We start from the raw sequence: 7883 nt of genomic DNA on the forward strand, positions 1-7883 counted from the left end.
GGGGGGGGGGGGGGGGCGCTCTCCAGAGCTCTGGCTCCTCGGTGCTGGCTCTTTCTGCAGGAGTTTTCCTTTGGGTGGTTATTGGTTCTCGTCCAGCTAGTTCCAGCTGCTGCTGCCAGAAGTAGGGTGACAGCTGCCCCCTGGGATGCACTGGTCCCACTGACTCCCAGTGATGGAGTCTTGCAGCACATTTCCAGAGCAGCAAGCAGCCAGTGCTGCTCTCTGAGCTCTGATGTCGCCGACCCTTGCAGGAGAGGCTGCTTGGACATGCCTTGACAGCCAATCCCTAGCAGAGAAGAGCTGGGCCTAGGAGGAATCTTCCAGGCCAGCCCCAGGTAGCGTGCATGGCTCTGGCGCTCCAGCCAAGGGGTCCTGAGAGGCAGCACTTGCTGCAGCAAGGCCCGCGGCTGGGAGAGAAGGCAGCGTTCGTGAGGGGGCGGAGGAGGCGCAGACAGCAGCTTGCAGTACTCCAGGCTGGGGTTTCAGGGGAGTGCATGGTGATGGTAGGCTGGGTTAGCCTGGGGCTGGAGAGCCAGAGTCTGTCCAGCAGCCTCCGTCCGCAGTCGCAGTACGGGGGCTGCCAGAGCAGCCTGGCTCGCTGGTAACGGGCCTGTAGCCACACTGGCGAAAGCCTGGCTGGAGGCACCATTGGTCAGTCTCAGGTTTTGTTACCGAGCCAGGACCAACTCACCAGTGGGTGCTTGTGAATCCCAGCTGCCCGCCAGCATCTTAGCCGCATCACCGGCCTTGCCCGTCCAGCCTCAGGTCCCCATTCTGATGACCCTCTTGTGAGAACCATAGAAATGCTGGGCTGGAAAGGACCTCGGGAGGTCACCAGGGCCAGACCCTGGCGCTGAGGCAGGACCAAGAAAACCCAGGGCAGCCCTAACAGGTTCATCCACCAGGTTCTTAAAAACCTCCAATGACAGGGTCTCCATGACCTCCCTTGGGAGCCTGTTCCAGAGCTTCGCTGCCCTGAGATTCTGCAAATCGTCCTCTTGGTCCCCACTTCACTTTGAAGCTGCAGCTGTCAGCCTGGCTAGAGCCTGAGCCCTTGCTGGGTCCCGTCTGAAATCTGGGAGTGCCACGTTTCGCAAGGTCGAGCCGTGTCCCCTGGGCTGGTTTGGGGGCTCCAGTGATGTTGCAGTTCACGTGGGTGAGGGGGGATGGCCAAGGCATGTTGGCAGCACCAACGGGATCCTGTTTAAAGAACATTTTTACTAAGACTGTAAATCCCCAGGTGAGAAGTGTGCCAGCTTCACAGCAGGAAGGGAACGGCTGGCTGATGAAGCACTGAAACGCCGCATGGCACATAAATACACACTCCTGTTGTCAGACCAAGTGTCCAATAAAACACTTCTCGCTCATTTGTGAAATTGGTGAGTCCCCTGGGGTGTAGAAGAACTCAGTGCAACACAGGCTGTGAGCCAGGCGTGTTGTGCATAAAGCTTTTCTGGGTTCTTCACCTCCCACGCATGTGCCTGGGGCCAAGTGTCAATCGCGTTTTCTCTGTAGTTTGCGCTGTATTTCTGCAGGGCTGTGCCCCATCCAGCTCCACCCTTCCCTTCCTGAGCCTCTACCCAGGCCTCTACACGCATGCTATGTGTGACTCACCCCTCTGGGAGCTCTGCGCTTCTTTGCTGTCCTGGGGCAATGGTGGAGAGTCACCGAAAGAGGCTTTTGGCCAGCACTGAGCAGGGAACTCTAGGAGAAAGGGTTCTCCTCGCGCTCAGTGACTCAGCCTTCTGAGGAAGGTGAAGCAGGGAGTGCAGATGTGTGCTGCCTGCTTAGTAACCCGGGCCCCCCAGCTCCCCAAGCTTTTACTCCCCAGCCCCATTACACCTGCAGGGCTGGGTGAGAGAGGGCTCGGTCCCTGTGAGCCCTGCAGGGCTGGTGGTGCCTGAAAGTAGGGGCGGGTCTGTCCCCAGGGAGCCCTGTGGGGCCAGGCGGGATGAGGGAGGAGGAGCCGGGGAGTCATGTAGGGTCAGGCCTGGCTAAGGGAAAGGGCCCCCAGGTCTGTTCTGGGGAGCCCCATGGGGCCAGGCTGGCTAAGGGAGTGGGCCCCGGGAAGCCCTAAAGGGTCAGGCCGGCTAAGGGAGGAGGACCTGGGGTCTGTTCTGGGGAGCTCCACGGGGCCGGGCCGGCTAAGGGAGGGGACCCCAGGGAACCCTGTGGGGCTGGCCCAGCTAAGGGAGGGGGCACCGAGATCTGTTCCGGAAGCCCTGTGGGGCTGGATCGGCTAAGGGAAGGAATTCTGGGGAGCCCCGTGGGGCTGGCCCGGCGAAGGGAACGGGAGCCGAGGCCTGTCACTGGTGAGTCCTGCAGGTCTGGGCTGGCTAAGGGAGGGGATCCCGGGGAGCCCTGCGGGATCAACCCAGGTAAGGTAGGGAGAGCCGGGGTCTGTTGCGGGGAGCTCCACGGGGCTGGGCAAGCTAAGGGAGGGTACCCCAGAGTGCCCTGCAGGGCCGGCCCAGCTAAGGGAGGGGGTCCTGGGGAGACCTGTGGGTGAGCCTGGCTAAGGGAGGGGGAGCCAAGGTTTGTTCTGAGGAGCCCTGCGGGGCTGGGCCGGCTATAGGAAGGGATCATAGAATCCTAGAATAGCAGGGTTGGAAGGGATCTCAGGAGGTATCTAGTCCAACCCCCTGCTCAAAGCAGGACCAACCCCAACTAAATCATCCCAGCCAGAGCTTTGTCAAGCCGGGTCTTAAAAACCTCTAAAGAAGGAGATTCCACCACCTCCCTAGGGAACCCATTCCAGTGCTTCACCACCCTCCTAGTGAAATAGTGTTTCCTAATATCCAACCTAAACCCTTCAGGTAGCTGAAAGCAGCTATCAAATCCCCCCTCACTCTTCTCTTCTGCACACCAAACAATCCCAGTTCCCTCAGCCTCTCTTTATAAATCATGTGCTCTAGCCCCCTAATCATTTTTGTTGCCCTCCGCTGGACTCTTTCCAGTTTTTCCACATCCTTCTTGTAGTGTGGGGCCCAAAACTGGACCCAGTCTCCAGATGAGGCCTCCCCAATGCCAAATAGAGGGGAATGATCACGTCCCTCGAACTGTTGGCAATACCCCTACTTATACAGTCCAAAATGCCATTAGCCTTCTTGGCAACAAGGGCACACTGTGGACTCATATCCAGCTTCTCATCCACTGTAACCCCAACACACCTAGAGAAGAGAGATTAAGCAAATCAAACTAATTAGTGGCTAAGCCCTTATTGTCATCAACTTTGAAAGCGGGCGAGACACAAGTGCTAGTCCAGCACCTGGCTAGACCCTAGAGCCCTTGCTCGATTCTGTCTGCCGACAGTGGCTAAGTCAGTTGCCCAAGGTGCTCCGTCCTGCAAAGTCATGGGAGATGAACAGGCCACCGGTTTATACGGAAGACAGTTAGCGCTGAGTGAGCACGACTCCTTGTGTCGCTCACGTTTGGGGCCCATGCATCCAGTGCGTGTTGCAGGTTCACCCGTGCGGTGACGGGGGTATGGCCCAGGCTCGTGAGTGTTGGCATAGTTGTGGCAGACTCTGAGGTTTAGGGACACACACCGGCGACTAGAGCATGGGTCTTGTGTTCACCTTGACCATATGTTCTAATAACGAGTTTTCTAATAGCTACCATTTGAATAACGATGGAGTACCAATCTCAGGATGAGAAGGTGTTCCAGAGAAAGGAGGTGGCTGATGAAGCTCGAAGACAGCCTCCGCATGGTCTCAGTTCTTTTCTGAACGCGTGTAAGAGTATTTGCTTCACACATCCCCTTGGCAAGGAGTTCTCCAAGTCGAACTGTGGCGTTGTGGGACAAGTAACTCTTAGGACTGACAAATATAAGGAGAACCAGGGTGGAGAACAGGCGGGAAGGGTTGCAGACAGCGCTCTGTGGAAAGCCCAATGGCAGGGAATATCTCTAATTATCGGCAGATGCGAATCCCCAAGGAATGTCTTTTCAGTCATTTACAACAAGTGCCCAAGACGTTCTACTCCGTTTGAAACAAAACAGGAATTTGTGTCCCAGCACCGTGGAGAGCCCAGAATTTCGTTCTTACTGCACCGCTGCTCAGCCGAAATGGCAGGCTGCCAGGAGTGGGCTCCATGCACGAAATGGAGAACTGTCCTATGAATTTAACTCGATCTTGCAGTGGCCGGCTCCCATCGCTGGCCGCCCCCAGGGGCAAGTCTGGAAAAGGCAGAGGTCGTTCTGCCTCCACAGGGCCGCAGGAAACCTCTGCACGCTCGTGGGAACTGCGTGAGCCTAGACACACACAACGCTGTGGCGGTTTTCCCCTGAAGGAGGGTGGCCACTACGAACATAGGTCACCTCACTCACTACTGCAGCCTGGCTGAGAAGGTTATATCTGCCCGAACTTCACAGAGTCACTGCCTCACACCCCAGAAACCGTATGTGGGGATCCTTCCCCCTCCACGCCCTCTGCTGGTGAACAGGGGGGCAACCTGAAGTGCTCGGCGCTGCAGAGCAACTTTCCAAATCCTTGCAGTTATAACGTAGCGGACTGGCTACAGGGAAATCCTGTCCAAGTGCCAGGGTGAAACAACAGGGCGGGCGTCCCATCGCCAGGCAGCCAGCACGCTGTGAAACATGCTCACAGTGGGGGAAACCAATCACACTGGAAACAAGCAAGCTAGAGAGCCCATGCTCGACGTGGGATAGGGGTGAGCTCTACAAGCCGGGCTATGCCCAGGGCGAACTAGACAACCATCATTTAATCTGGCCTACATCACCAGGTATCTGGGCCAATAACAAAGCTTTACGTATTTATCCCTCCCCAGCCCCGTGGGCAGGGAGCCTGGTATCCCATTGTACGGCTGGGCCACAAGACTCGCCCGCCCCTGCTCCCCGCCCCCCAGTCAAGCTGGCTGAAGTGAGCCCTTGCTGGTCGTCTGAATCTGGGAGTGCACGTTCGCCCAAAAGTGACTGCTGTTGTCCTGGGCTGGTTTCGGGGCTCGCAAGTGATGTTGCAGTTCAGTGGGTGACAGCGGGGTATGGCCAACGGCACCTTGGCAGCACCAACGTAAATCCTGTCTAAAAGAACATTTTTTACTAGACTGTAAAATCCCAGGTAGAGTGCAGCTCACAGCATGGAAGGGAACGCTGGCTGATAGAACTGAAACACCGCATGGACGATAAATCACACTCCTGTTGTCGACCAAGTGTCCAATAAAACACATTCTGTCATTTGTAGAATGGGTGAGTCCTCTGGGGTGTATAAGAACTCAGTGCAACACAGCTGGACCAGGCGTGTTTTGCATAAGCTTTCTGGTTTTCACTCCCACGCATGCTGGGCGCATGTTCATGCGTTTCCTGTAGTTCGTTGTCATTCTGCGGGGCCATCCAGCCTCCCCTCCTTTAGCCTCTACCAGCTCACAACGCGCTATGTTTGTGAACCTCCAACCTCTGGAGCTTGCGGTTCTTCTGCGTCTGGCATGGTGGAGGATCACCAAAAGGCTTTGCCAGCACTGAGCAGCGAACTCTAGGAGAAAGGGTTTCCCAGCCGCTCAGTTGATCAGCCTCTCTAGGAAGAGTGAACAGGAGTGCAGATGTGTGCTGCTGCTATAACCGCGGCCCCAGCTCCCAAGCTTTTACTCCCCACCATCAACCTGCAGGGTGGTGAAGAGAGCGTCGTGCCTTGAGCCTGCAGGGCTGGGTGGTTGCTTGAAAGAGGGGCGGGTCTTGTCCCACGGAGCCTGTTGGGCCAGGCGGGAGAGGAGGAGGAGCGGAGGTCATTGTAGGGTCAGCCTGGTAAGGGAAGGCCGCCCAGGTATGTTCTGGGGCGCCCCATGGCGCAGGCTGGCTAAGGAGATGGCCCGGAAGCCCATAAAAGGGTCAGGCCCGGCTAAGGAGGAGGACTGGTCTGTTGGGGAGCCCAGGGACCGGCGGCTAGGAGGGACCACAGGGACCTTGTGGCTGGCCCGCTAGGGAGGGGGCACCGACGATCTGTTCCGGAAGCCCTGTGGGCTGATCGCTAGGGAATGAATTCTGGGGAGCCCGTGGGCGTGGCCGCGAAGAACGGGAGCAGGCCTGCAGTGGTGAGTCCTGCAGTCTGGCTAGCTAAGGGAGGGGATCGGGAGCTGCGGTCAACCCAGTAAGGTAGGGAGAAGCCGGGTCTGGTTGCGGGGAGCCCACGGGCCTGGGCAAGCCTAAGGGAGGGTACCAGAGATGCCTGCAGCCGGCCAGCTAAGGAGTCCTGGGGGAACATGTGGGAGCCTGCTAAGGGAGGGCCAAGGTTGTCTGGGCCCTGCGCGGGCTGGGCGGCTATAGGAAGATCATAGAATCCTTAGAATAGCAGGGTTAGAAGGCGATCTCAGGAGTATCTAGTCCAAACCCCTGCTCAATCAGACCAACCCAACATAATCAATCCCACCAGAGCCTTTGTCAAGCGGTCTTAAAACCTCTAAAAGAAGAGATTCCACACCAGTCACTAGGGAACCCAATCCATGTTCACCCCTCGCTAGCAATAGTGTTTCTATATCACAACTAACCTCAGGTATGGAAAGCAGCTTATCAAATCCCCCTCACTCATTCTCTGCTTGCACACAAACAATCCCAGTCCCTCAGCCTCTCTTTTATAAATCATGCCTGCTCTAGCCCGTAAATATTTTTGTGCCTCCGCTGGACTTATCCAGTTTTTCTCACATTCCTTCTGTAGTGTGGCCCAAACTGACCCAGTCTCCAGATGAGCCTCCCAATGCAAATAGAGGCGATTGCACGTCCTCGACTGTTGGCAAGACCTACTAAACAGTCCAAAATGCATTAGCCTTCTTGGCAACAAGGCACACTGGGATCAATCCAGCTTACTCATCCACTGAAACCGCAGTCCTTTCTGCAGACCTGTTGCCTAGCACTGGATCTAGATTGTAGCAGATGATGGATTCTTCTGTCCTAATGTGCATGGACTCTGACCTTCCGTTAACTCTCATCAGGTTTTGGCCAATCCTTTAATTTGTCTTAGATCCCGGTTTCCACCTGACCCGTCAGCGTATTTACACTCCAGTTATGCCACTGACAGCGCAAGAGGAGTGCAAGTCCACGCCATTCGTCCAGATTGTAATGAAGAGTCATTGAACAAACCGCGCCCAGACCGACCCTTTGGGCATGAACCTGCTGAAAACGGGCGGCCAACGTAGACAGAGTACTACCTGCTGAGCCCGCAGCTAGCAGGTTTGCTATCCAGGATCCGGGACCTGCGGGGCTGGGCCAGCGTAAGGAGGAGCGAACCTTTGGGGTGGCGTCTGGGAAGGCTCTAATGGGGTTGGGCTGCTAAGGGACGGGACCAGGAGCTGCGGGATTGGCCTGGTAAGGGAGGGGGCCTGGGGTCTGTCCAGGGAGCTTGTGGGGCTGGCTGGTATGGGAGGGGAATCGGGGGGCAGTCAGCTAAGGGAGGAGACTCAGGGAAGCCCGCGGAGTGGCCCCCTGGCTAAGGGAGGGGAACCTCAGAAGGTTGTCAGGAGAGCCCTGCAGGGCCGGGCCAACTAAAGGAGGGGAGTTGGGGTCTGTGCCGGGGAGCCTGCAGGGCTGGCTGGCTAAGGGAGGGGACTGGGATTGTCCGGGGAGCCTGCAGGCCAGTAAGGGAGGGGACCGAGGTCTGTCCCAGGAGCCTGAGGCTGGTGGTAAGGGGAGGGGGAGTGGGGTCTGTCTGGGGGCCCTGCAGGGCGGGCCGGTTAAGGGGGGGAATCCCCGAGGTCTGTCAGGGAGCCCTGCAGGGATGAGGGCTAGGGAGGGGACACCCGAGGTTTGTCAGGAGCTTGAGTCGGGCAATAAGGAGGGGGGAGCTGGGTCTGTTCCGGGGAGCCCTTGCCAGGGGGGGCTGCTAAGGGAGGGGACCAGAGGTCTGTCAGGGAGCCCTGCAGCGTCGGGCCAATAAGGG

This window comes from Chelonoidis abingdonii, chromosome 2, assembly GCF_003597395.2.
Source record: "Chelonoidis abingdonii isolate Lonesome George chromosome 2, CheloAbing_2.0, whole genome shotgun sequence".
In the NCBI taxonomy this organism is placed as follows: Eukaryota; Metazoa; Chordata; order Testudines; family Testudinidae; genus Chelonoidis; species Chelonoidis abingdonii.